Source organism: Schistocerca piceifrons, chromosome 2 (assembly GCF_021461385.2).
Source record: "Schistocerca piceifrons isolate TAMUIC-IGC-003096 chromosome 2, iqSchPice1.1, whole genome shotgun sequence".
Classification (NCBI taxonomy): Eukaryota; Metazoa; Arthropoda; class Insecta; order Orthoptera; family Acrididae; genus Schistocerca; species Schistocerca piceifrons.
Window position 1 is genome coordinate 756,029,722 of NC_060139.1, and position 13,610 is coordinate 756,043,331.

Here is a 13,610-nt window from a genome sequence, read left to right on the forward strand (position 1 = left end):
TTGACACTACCCTCAACACGGTTGTATACATGGAAATTTTTGATACATTTTGTACTCAACTCACTGAATATAAAAGACAATGCTTCCTGTAGCAAGATGGGGCAACATGCCGCACGTCTAAGGTATCCCTGGAACGAGTCCATGATGCCTTCGCTGAGGAACGAACTGTCAGCAAACATTTACGGCCACCACTTTCGCCAGATATAACAACATCTGATTTTTTCCTGTGGGGATATTTGAAAAGCAAGGTCTATGAAACAAATCCACGTACAATACAGTAACTGAAAGGTAACATCAGCCGTGAAATTGCCGCCATCGGTAACTGAACTTTATGCCGGGGTATCCGTATGGTTCGAGTGAGTGTGTGTGTGTGTGTGTGTGTGTGTGTGTGTGTGTGTGTGTGTGTGTGTGTGTGTGTGTGTGTGTGTGTGCGTGCGTATGGTTCGAGTGTGTGTGTGTGTGTGTGTGTGTGTGTGTGTGTGTGTGTGTGTGTGAGTTGTGTATTGATGTTGCAGGGGCCACTATCAATATCTTCTATAAAAGTATTTTTCACTGTATTGTTCATGGTAAATAAATGGTTCAGTTCGTTTCAGCTATTTCTTTCTGCAATTTCACTGCATTTACTTTATACTTACACGGGCTACTTTTATCTGTGTCACCCTGTAGTTAGAGTCGTTTTTAACTGTTGTTATGGTTACAAATTTTAGTATTATCTGAAATCTCAGGCATCAGTGGTTCGTTAAAAATGTGTGTGACATCAACTTATACTTGTGGTTCAAATGGCTCTGAGCACTATGGGACTTAACATCTGAGGTCATCAGTCCCCTAGAACTTAGAACTACTTAAACCTAACTAACCTAAGGACAACACACACATCCATGCCCGAGGCAGGATTCGAATCTGCGACCGTAGCGGTCGCGCGGTTACAGACTGAATCGCCTAGAACCACTCGGCCACTGCGGCCGGCACTTATATTTGTGGGGGCGGACGGGGCGGGAGATGGAAGAAGAATAAAGTCGCCCTCTAACGAGACGCGAAAATGCACATGGACAGGTTCCAATGTAATGGAATTCCACGTTCCACTACATTGCTGAGCGTGAAATACAGAACCTGGCATGTCAGATGTTTGCCTCGAGGACAGGAATGTGGCCAATCAGATGCGACATCGTTTTACAAGCAGAACATTGCAGCCGGCACATTGTATGGTGTTAAACATCGTGTTTGGTGGGTTTTCTTTCCCACAGAGAACGCGGTATGAATATAAGCTGTTTCAAAACATCAGCAAATTGAGGATCTCTCGAAAACGCCATTTTAGCTGCGATTTGTTGTAATAAAATGACATAAATCCACAATTCGGTAGTTAAAGGCTTCGTGTAGTTGTTTTTAGTGTTATAACTTATCTGCTACGAATGTATACTGTTTCAATGCTACGGCAAAATGATGATCTGTCAAAAGCACGTCTTTTCAGGACAGTTTGCATATTAAATATCAAATAATCACATCTGTAGAAACCGTCTTAAGACACTACCATATACGAAGACGTATCTGCTACGACGAAGATCTAGCTTTTAGATGGTAATGTCCTGAACTGTGAAGAGACGTTCGCGTCCACCTCCTTGCAATTTTCTTTTTCATCTTTTGTTTTCTAGATGATTCTGGGTGTCTTATTCATTTAATATAAGTATCATCCCAAACGTCGATGTTATTTATTGTAAATAATGTGTTTGCTGCAATTCTTGTTGCAAAGGCCACTGGACTGGAATGTTTTGCCAGTGGCCAGGAATCTTAAGGCGATTGCCACCTTACGTCTGAAAGTAAACACAAGTTACACAATGGAAGTTTTTGCCGTTTGACACTTCCTGTAATATATACATGTGTAGCGCACGCCTCAACAGACATGAGCACTTGCTCATCTTTGATACTATGAAACATCTCTCTTCTACTGCAAGCTCTTTGCTGCTCAAATTTTGGGATGAAGTAGTTTGCACCAAACCGAGAAAAAAAACTCTAGTAAACATGGGCTCTAAAATACCTACCTTAAGAGCTATGAGCACTTGTTCAGTACAAGAGATGTGTTTTACACTAGCGAAGATAAACAAGTGCCCATACCTGTTACGGTGTGCGCTTTAGACCATATGTTTACTAGAAGCTTTTTACTTATTTCTATATAAGGAATTTCTCACTGAAGTTTGTCGGGTTTATGGAGTGGCTCATTTTTTGTATCTCGCCGGTAAATATCTTTGTCAATGATCTGAGCAGCTTCGAAAAAATCTCCTTCTATTTGAAGGAAATTACGAAGCGAATTTCGATTTTCGAATAAATGTGGTGAGATCATCCATATGAGTGCTAAAAGAAAGCGGCTACACTTTGGTTACACGATAAATCAGTCAAATCTAAAAGCCATAAATTCAAAAAAAATACCTAGGAATTACAAACACAAATAACTGAAATTGGAAAGAATACATAGAAAATGTTGAGAGGAGGAAGAAGCAAAGACAGTGTTTATTGGCGGAACATTTAGAAGATGCAAGAAATCTTCTAAAGAGAGAGCCTGCAAGACGTGTGTCCGTCCTCTTTTGGAGTACTGCTTCGCGGTCTGGAATCCTCACCAAATAGGATTAACGGAGTACATCGAGAAAGTTCAAAGAGGAGCAGGACGTTTTGTGTTATCGACAGATGGGTGAGAGAGAGTCACGGACATGATACAGGATTTGGAGTGGAAATCATTAAAATAAAGGCGTTTTTCGCTGCGGCAGGACCATCTCATGAAATTTCAATCACCAACTTTCTCCCCAGAATGCGAAAATACTTTGTTGACGCCACCTACATGGAGAAGAACAATTATCATAATAAAATAAGGAAAAAGAGAGCTTACACATAAAGATATAGGTGTTCGTTTTTCTCCGTGCGCTGCTCGTGAATGGAACAATAGAGAATTAGTTAGAAGGTAGTTCGGTGAACCCTCTGCCAGGCACTTGAGTGTGACTTGCAGAGTAGCCATGTAAATGTAGATGTACGGGGTGACAATTATTGAACTATATGAAAAAAAGTAAATCACTTGCAAACTACGGCGTGCACACACTTCATTCACATGTAAACGTCACTACAGATATTCGGATTTAGGTTATGACATGTTCGATATGCCTGCCATCATTGGCGATGATGTGGCGCAGACGAATCGCGGAATTCTGCAAGATCCACTGAAGTGTCGGAACATCGATGCTGTCGATGACCGCCTAAATGGCTGTTTTCAGCTCAGCAATGGTTCTGGGTTTATCTCTGTACACCTTGCCCTTAATAGAGACTCACAAAAAGGAATCGCATGTGTTCAAATCCGTAGAATAATGACGGCCAATCGAGGCCCATGCCAGTGGCCTCTGGATACCCCAGAGCCAGAATGCGGTCCCCAAAGCGCTCCTCCAGGACATCAAATACTCTCCTGCTTCGATGGGGTCGAGCTCCGTCTTGCGTGAGCCACATCTTGTCGAAAACAGTGTTACTTTGGATAATGGGGATGAAATCATCTTCCAAAACCTTCATGTACCATTCGGTGGTCACCGTGCCATCAAGGAATATCGCACAGATTATTCCGTGACTGGGCGCAGCGCACCACACATTCACTCGGTGAGGGTGAAGAGACTTCTCGATCGCGAAACGCGGATTCTGTCCCCCTGATGCGCCAATTTTGCTTATTGACGAACCGATCCAAATGAAAGCGGGCTTCGCCGCTAAGCCAAACCATATTTACATACTAATTTCCATCATGCCTCGCGACCGACCGTGCACTCTGAACTTCCTAACTCAAACCGTTCAGTTGTTATGGCAGTTTTATTTAATATAGTTCAATAATTGGCACCCTGTAGATATAGCTGTATGTGACGAATCACGTTATTTCGGAGTACTGGTAGTCAATGCAACAGCGAGAATACGGATATTACGCATGCTCAAACTGACATTAGGCACTGTACCTTAAGTATGTTCAGTTTAAAACGGGAAATGGGATGAAAATTCAATTCAGTTAACACGTAACTTCTACTACTATGCATCTCAGATCGCTGCACAGCGTTATGTACACTACTGGCCATTAAAATTCCTACACCAAGAAGAAATGCAGACGATAAACGGGTATTCATTGGAAAAATATATTATACTAGAACTGACATGTGATTACATTTTCACGCAATTTGGGTGCATAGATCCTGAGAAATTAGCGCCCAGAACAACCACCTCTGGCTGTAATAACGGCCTTGATACGCCTGGACATTGAGTCAAACAGAGCTTGGATGGCGTGTACAGGTACAGCTGCCCATGCAGCTTCAACACGATACCACAGTTCATCAAGAGTAGTGACTGGCGTATTGTGACGAGCCAGTTGATCGGCCACCATTGGCCAGACGTTCTCAATTGGTGAGAGATCTGGAGAATGTGCTGGCCAGGACACCAGTACAATATATTCTGTATCCAGAAAGGCCTGTACAGGACCTTCAACATGCGGTCGTGCTTTGTCCTGCTGAAATGTAGGGTTTCGCAGGGATCGAATGATGGATAGAGCCACGGGTCGTAACACATCTGAAATGTAACGTCCACTGTTCAAAGTGCCGTCAATGCCGAACAAGAGGAGACCGAGACGTGTAACCAATGGCACTCCATACAATCACGCCGGGTGATACGCCAGTATGGCTATGACGAATGTCAATGTGCGTTCACCACGATGTCGCCAAACACGGATGCGACCATCATGATGCTGTAAACAGAACCTGGATTCATCCGAAAAAATGACGTTCTGCCATTCGTGCACCCAGGTTCGTCGTTGAGTACACCGTCGCAGGCGCTCCTGTCTGTGATGCAGCGTCAAGGGTAACCGCAGCCATGGTCTCCGAGCTGTAGTCCATGCTGCTGCAAACGTCGTCGAACTGTTCGTGCAGACAGTTATCGTCTTGCAAACGTCCCCATCTGTTGACTCAGGGATCGAGACGTGGCTGCACGATCCGTTACAGGTGTGCAGATAAGATGACTATCATCTCGACTGGTAGTGATGCGAGGCCGTTGGGATCCAGCACGGCGCTCCGTATTACCCTCCTGAACCCACCGATTCCATATTCTGCTAACAGTCATTGGACTCGACCAACGCGAGCAGCAATGTCGCGATACGATAAACCGCAATCACGATTGGTTACAATCCGACCTTTATCAAAGACGGCAACGTGATGGTACGCATTTCTCCTCCTCACACGAGGCATCACAACAACGTTTCACCAGGCAACGCCGGTCAATTGCCGTTTGTGTATGAGAAATCGGTTGGAAACTTTCCTCATGTCAGCACGTTGTAGGTGTCGCCACCGGCGCCAACCTTGTGTGAATGCTCTGAAAAGCTAATCATTTGCATATCACAGCATCTTCTAAGTGTCGGTTAAATTTCGCATCTGTAGCAAGTCATCTTCGTGGTGTAGCAATTTTAATGGCCAGTAGTGTAGTTCCTCTACCAGGAATTTGCTATTCAAGCCATCGACGAGTCCAGAATCTTCTTGGCGATTTTATCCGCTCTTCTTCGACAATCGCTAAGAGAGTCAACTCAGCTATTTTACGCTCGTCCGTTTTCGTAAAGAAACTGTGCGGTTTGCATGCCAAATAAAGCCGATAACGGACGCGGGAGAGTGCTGAGAGCACAAGTCAAGTACACCAGCTCGTGTATCTCGTGAGGCCAGATGTCCCATCCGCGTCCACGGCAATGTTGACTGCCACGTCCCGCGTGACCCCCTTCCCCTCCTCAGAACGGAACCCCGAATCCAAGGTTGCTATATCTTCGAATCTGCGCCTGCACCGAGTGGTGACGCGGAGTGCAGCGCGGCACGTGCAGTGGGCCTGGCTAGGCGCGCTCCCTTGACGGCCCCCGCAGAGGCGCGGGACGGACAAAGAGCAGTTGAGGCCAGCAAGGCGCGGCCGCCGAGTCCCGGCCAGCCCCTGGCGGGCAGCCCTAGCTCTCCCCTCCGCACCGCCACAGCACGGCAAACAACCACCGCCGATAACGCGTCTAGCGCGCGCTCCACCAGACGCGGCGCAGAACAAGTCTGACTTACGCATCCTCTTCTGACACTAACTTAGGAGGCCTGCAAGAGGCGGGGGAAAAAATCGGAAATTCGTCATAACGTCTTTATTTCTTAAATTTTTACATCAGATTTTGATCACCTTCAAAGTGTTCTCTATTGACCACAACGCATTTCTTCAAACGATCATTCCATTATGAATGAGATTTTCACTCTGCAGCGGAGTGTGCGCTGATATGAAACTTCCTGGCACATTAAAACTGTGTGCCCGACCGAGACTCGAACTCGGGACCTTTGCCTTTCGCGGGCAAGTGCTCTACCAACTGAGCTACCGAAGCAGGTAGGAGACGAGATTCTGGCAGAAGTAAAGCTGTGAGGACCGGGCGTGAGTCGTGCTTCGGTAGCTCAGTTGGTAGAGCACTTGCCCGCGAAAGGCAAAGGCCCCGAGTTCGAGTCTCGGTCGGGCACACAGTTTTAATCTGCCAGGAAGATCATTCCATTGTCCAAAACAGTTTCTAACTTCGCTTATCGGGATGTTCTTTATGCCTTCGAGCGATTTTTGTTATCTCCTCCACAGTGGCAAAACGCTTTCCTTTCATGTCCCTTTTGAGTTTGGGGAACAAAAACAAATCACAGGGGGCTAGATTCGGTGAGTAGGGGGATGGACAATCGGTTTCATGCCGTTTTTGGTCAAAAACTGCTTTACGGAGAGGGCGTGGTGGACCGGCGCGTTGTCATGATGGAAGAACCAGTCGCCTGTGCGCCAAAGATCTGCCCTTTTCTTCCGGGAACTCTCCCTCAATGTTCTCAAAACTTCCAAGCAGAACTTTTGGTTGACAGTTTGGTGGGAACAAACTCCGTGTGCACAACAGCTCTGCAATCAAAGAAACAAATGAGCATTGTCTAGATGTTTGATTTCACTTGGCGAGCTTTTTTGGAACGAGGAGAGCCACTTGTCTTCCGCCGACTTGATTGCAGCTTTCTTTCAGGGTCGTATCCATAGCGGCACGTTCATCACCAGTAATCACCTTGGAAAAAAATCAGGGTCGTCTTTGAGATGATTTTGAAGCTCAAAACATGATCCCTTTGCTCGTCCGTGAGAAGGCGAGGGACAGATTTGGCTGCAACCCTTCTCATGTGCAAATCTTCGAATAAAATCCTCTGAATTGAACTCCGTGATATTTCAGACATCTCACAGAGTTGGTCAATGGTTCGGCGACGGTCTTCACGAACGAGGGCATTGATGTTGTCGTCGTTTTCGTCACTTCTTGATGTTGAGGGGCGTCGTGAACGAGGTTGGTCTTCAATTCACAATTCTCCATTTTTTAAACGTGAAAACCACTCGTAGACTCTGGTTTTACTTAGGTAGAATCCCCATTAGCAGCCTTAAACACTGCAATAGTTTCCGCGGCCGACTTCCCCAAGAGGAAACAAAATTTCACAACCGCGCGTTGCCCTCGACAGTTTGCCATCACGTTTTCACCGAAATGGATAAAGTTGTTTCACTTAAAAAACTCTCACGGGCAGACCGATGCACTCACAACGACACAGCTTCGCACACTGACTCAGGTGGCATGACCGCAACGGACACCTGCTCCAACAATGGATTCCCCCACTCTCCCTCTCCAAGCAGCCAAATACCCATTACTTTTGGACCGTGCGTTCAATAATTATCGACTATTCTAGTTTCTCAAATCTTCAATATACAGGATCTTCGGAAATTTCCGTTACAAATTTCAAGGACTTGTAGAGAGGAGTGAGAACGTAACATTTCGAATACGAACCCATATCCGGAGACGTACCGTTGTCGTTTTACGATGGTTTCATTTCAGATGTTTAACTCATCCACTTCTGCTTCGGGAACTGAATTAGGCGTGATGCAGTAAAATTATAAGTAACAATTCGAAAGGAAACATAACGAAATATCCATTTATCATTTAAGCACATTTGTTTGTATTAACACTTTAACTACGCGTTCGCATCACTCCAAGAATACGTACTGCACGTACAGAACAGAGGCTCGATGTGGAGACCTCTACACACATTGTACCTAATAAGCACGTTCCGGTACACAATCTCCATCCTACCTGCTGTCTCTTCAATGCTTAGCGCAGCCGCCAGAACTCGTGCCAGCAGATCTTCCTCTGTTTCTATAGGACTCTCGTAAATTAAACTTCAACATGCGACACCGAGCGATGTGGCGCAGTGGTTAGCACAGTGGCCTCACATTCGAGAGGACGACGGTTCAATCCCGCGTCCGGCCATCCTGATTTAGGTTTTCCGTGGTTTCCCTAAATCGCTTCAGGCGAATGCCGGGATGTTCCTTTGAAAGGGCACAGCCGACTTCCTTCCCCATCCTTCCCTAATCCGATGAGACCAATGCCCTCGCTGTTTGGTCTCTTCCACCAGATCAATGCAACCCAACCCAACCCTCATACCACCCCGTAGGAGTTAAACCGGGTCATCTCGGCGGCCACGCGTTGAACCACCTCGGCCTATCCATCTTGCTCCATATCGTCTGTTCAGATGGCTGTGAACCGCGCGTGAGAAATGAAGGGGTACATCATCATGTTGAAACCACATTTCCTGACGGACATTCAGTAGCATAGCTTCCGAGAACGGTTCCAATACATTTTGTAGGAAGATCAAATATGCTGGACCAGTTAGCTTTAGTGGAAGCACGCATGCACACTGCAACCGTAGTAGAACGGAAACAGTACGTTTCCGGAAACAGTACGTTTCCGGAAATGGGTTCCTATTCAAAATATTATGTACTCACTCCCCTCCACAAGCCCTAGAGGTTTGTCACGGGAACTTCCGAACAACCTGCATTGAAGCAAATCACAAAGCATCAACATTATTGTAAATATTGTCTGTTTTCAACGCGATTTTACAAGATCATGACGTCAAAGATCCTAAAGAAAGCGTGTGCTGCAATTACATTAGCTGTAATAACAGCAAACAACGAAAAAGAGAAAACTGGTCAAAAATGACTGAAAGAAAAGGAGTAACTTGTTGCATGTTAATTTACTGACTGAAATCGGAATCACGTTTCCCAAAAATTCCGTTAACTATTTTCGTGCATCGTCAGAGACATTATTAATATTGATGGCTAAAAAAAATGGAGAACGACGCACGTTAATGAGGAGTCAATGGCTGCCGACGAGAGATTAGGATTAACTTCTAGATTTCTGACGACTTACTGCAGATATACGACACGTTTTTCGAAGTGGACGCGGCTTTCGAAACTACTGTGTAATTCACCAGCCGACACTATATTTTCAAGTTAATAAACAGTATCATGGAGAATCCTCCGTTGACCATCCTAAAGTGGTATATAAATAATAATCCGTGCGTAGGCCTATTAAAATTGTTTTATATTAAATAACTACTTGAATACTTGAATCTAAGATATAATATGCACAAAGGCGAATTGAAAACATAAACAGTGCACATTAATGCTGTGTGGCTGGATTATGAAGCTTTGTCAACATCATATTGTCAAACCGTCAATACTTGACGTCACACGTTCGGTATGTACTGACAAACTGAGAATATTTTGAGGTCCATCAATACTTCTCGTCAGTATTTTTAATAATCACAATACGTCAATACGCGCCCTCAGACGGTGAATATATTGACGGTTTGACAATATTATTGAACGTGAGAAGGTTCCTTTATTCAGATAACTACTTACAACATTCCTATCTTCCGCCCTCTTGACAAAACTGACATGAGCTGTGAAACAGCGGATACAACACGCCCCCTATTACCCGGCTTAATGTGGATCCGAGCCTGCACGGGTAACAGAAAAACACGGATCTGCATCTATACACCGCAAGCCACATTACGGTGTGAGGAAAGAGTACTTCTGGTACCATTATCTGTTCTCTCTTTCCCTGTACCATCCATGAATATCAGGTGGGAAGAATGATTGTCGCTAAAACTGCATATCAGCTCTAACTTATCGAATTTTCTCTTTGTGGTAATTTCGCGAGATGTATCTGGGACAAAGTAATACGACGTCTGACTCTTTCAGGAAACTCTGTATAAGAGTTACACCGACATATCTTATAATTTCATCCATGCGTTTAAGTCGTGGTCTTTTAAGAGTTCCTATCTGTATTATTGTTTTCAGGAGCCCCTCAAGTCTCAATATATGACCAATAATCTAAGCCCTTCTTTTTATGATGATATTCTATAAACTCTTCTTACCCGTCACTTTTTTAAGGACTTCATCAGTCAACATCTCATCTGTCCACTTGATTTACTCGATATACCTGTAACACCACAAAAAATTCAGTCCTTGCCATTCCTCAGTCATCGATTCCCGATCTCATAGTCATACAATGCCACAATTCAAATATATGCTTTCCTTTCAGAGACCTTTTCCAGTTTTATAGGCTATTGCAGAGATTAAGTGTTTTTTTATCGAAGGCTTTTTTGCTTGCACGATTCTGTTGATATTACAATAGTAAAAATATCGACTGTTGCTGCAGTCATCAGTCCGAAGACTGGTTTGATGTAGCTACCCACGTTTGTCTCTCTGCGAAAGTCCTCTCATATCTGCATAACTACGGCACTGTACATCCACTGTTAGCTGCTTATTCATTCAAGCCTTGTCCTTCCTCTACAATTTCTGCTGCCTCCAGTACCAAATTAACTGCTCGTTAATGTCTCATGGGGTACCCTACCTACCTATCCCTTCTTGTAGTAAAAATGTGGAAAGATCTTGTCGTCTCAATTCGATCCAGTTCTTCTTCATTAGTTCCTCGATGTATCCAATCCGCAGTATTTTTCTATAGCACCTAATTTCATACGGTTTTATTCTTTTCTTGTCCATAACGTTCATCGTTCACGTTTCGTTGTCATACTGGGATACTGTCCGCCCCCGGTAGCTGAGTGGTCAGCGCGACAGAATGGCTATCCCAAGGGCCCGGGTTCGATTCACGCCTGGGTCGGAGATTTTCTCCGCTCAGGGTCTGGGTGTTGTGTTGTCCTAATCATCATTATTTCATCCACATCGACGCGCAAGTCGCCGAAGTGGCGTCAGATCGAAAGACTTGAACCCGGCGAACGGTATATCCGAAGGGAGGACCTAGTCACACGACATTTAAATTTTATTGGCCTACAGACCAAATGAATTCGATTCAGTGGTTCTTCATTAGTTCATCGATCTAACTAATCTTCTTCAGTGTTCTTATGTAGAACCACATTTCGTAAGGTTTTATTCTCTTCTTGTCTATAACATTCATGTTGTTGTTGTGGTCTTCAGTCCTGAGACTGGTTTGATGCAGCTCTCCATGCTACTCTATCCTGTGCAAGCTTTTTCATCTCCCAGTACCTACTGCAACCTACATCCTTCTGAATCTGCTTAGTGTATTCATCTCTTGGTCTCCCCCTACGATTTTTACCCTCCACGCTGCCCTCCAATACTAAATTGGTGATCCCTTGGTGCCTTAGAACATGTCCTACCAACCGATCCCTTCTTCTGGTCAAGTTGTGCCACAAACTTCTCTTCTCCCCAATCCTATTCAATACTTCCTCATTAGTTATGTGATCTACCCATCTAATCTTCAGCATTCTTCTGTAGCACCACATTTCGAAAGCTTCTATTCTCTTCTTGTCAAAACTATTTATCGTCCATGTTTCACTTCCATACATGGCTACACTCCATACGAATACTTTTAGAAATGACTTCCTGACACTTAAATCAATACTGGATGTTAACAAATTTCTCTTCTTCAGAAACGCTTTCCTTGCCATTGCCAGCCTACATTTTATATCCTCTCTACTTCGAGCATCATCAGTTATTTTGCTCCCCAAATAGCAAAACTCCTCTACTACTTTAAGTGCCTCATTTCCTAATCTAATTCCCTCAGCATCACCCGACTTAATTAGACTACATTCCATTATCCTTGTTTTGCTTTTGTTGATGTTCATCTTATATCCTCCTTTCAAGACACTGTCCATTCCATTCAACTGCTCTTCCAAGTCCTTTGCTGTCTCTGACAGAATTACAATGTCATCGGCGAACCTCAAAGTTTTTATTTCTTCTCCATGAATTTTCATACCTACTCCGAATTTATCTTTTGTTTCCTTTACTGCTTGCTCAATATACAGATTGAACAACATCGGGGAGAGGCTACAACCCTGTCTTACTCCCTTCCCAACCACTGCTTCCCTTTCGTGTCCCTCGACTCTTATAACTGCCATCTGGTTTCTGTACAAATTGTAAATAGCCTTTCGCTCCCTGTATTTTACCCCTGCCACCTTTAGAATTTGAAAGAGAGTATTCCAGTCAACATTGTCAAAAGCTTTCTCTAAGTCTACAAATGCTAGAAACGTAGGTTTGCCTTTCCTTAATCTTTCTTCTAAGATAAGTCGTAAGGTAAGTATTGCCTCACGTGTTCCAGTGTTTCTACGGAATCCAAACTGATCTTCCCCGAGGTTGGCTTCTACTAGTTTTTCCATTCGTCTGTAAAGAATTCGTGTTAGTATTTTGCAGCTGTGACTTATTAAGCTGATAGTTCGGTAATTTTCACATCTGTCAACACCTGCCTCCTTTGGGATTGGAATTATTATATTCTTCTTGAAGTCTGAGGGTATTTCGCCTGTTTCATACATCTTGCTCACCAGATGGTAGAGTTTTGTCAGGACTGGCTCTCCCACGGCCGTCAGTAGTTCCAATGGAATATTGTCTACTCCGGGGGCCTTGTTTCAACTCAGGTCTTTCAGTGCTCTGTCAAACTCTTCACGCAGTATCTTATCTCCCATTTCATCTTCATCTACATCCTCTTCCATTTCCATAATATTGTCCTCAAGTACATCGCCCTTGTATAGACCCTCTATATACTCCTTCCACCTTTCTGCTTTCCCTTCTTTGTTTAGAACTGGGTTTCCATCTGAGCTCTTGATATTCATACAAGTCGTTCTCTTATCTCCAAAGGTCTCTTTAATTTTCCTGTAGGCGGTATCTATCTTACCCCTAGTGAGATAGGCCTCTACATCCTTACATTTGTCCTCTAGCCATCCCTGCTTAGCCATTTTGCACTTCCTGTCGATCTCATTTTTGAGACGTTTGTATTCCTTTTTGCCTGTTTCACTTACTGCATTTTTATATTTTCTCCTTTCATCAATTAAATTCAATATTTCTTCTGTTACCCAAGGATTTCTACTAGCCCTCGTCTTTTTACCTACTTGATCCTATGCTGCCTTCACTACTTCATCCCTCAAAGCTACCCATTCTTCTTCTACTGTATTTATTTCCCCCATTCCTGTCAATTGCTCCCTTATGCTCTCCCTGAATCTCTGTACAACCTCTGGTTCTTTTAGTTTATCCAGGTCCCATCTCCTTAAATTCCCACCTTTTTGCAGTTTCTTCAGTTTTAATCTACAGGTCATAACCAATAGATTGTGGTCAGAGTCCACATCTGCCCCTGGAAATGTCTTACAATTTAAAACCTGGTTCCTAAATCTCTGTCTTACCATTATATAATCTATCTGATACCTTTTAGTATCTCCAGGGTTCTTCCATGTATACAACCTTCTTTCATGATTCTTAAA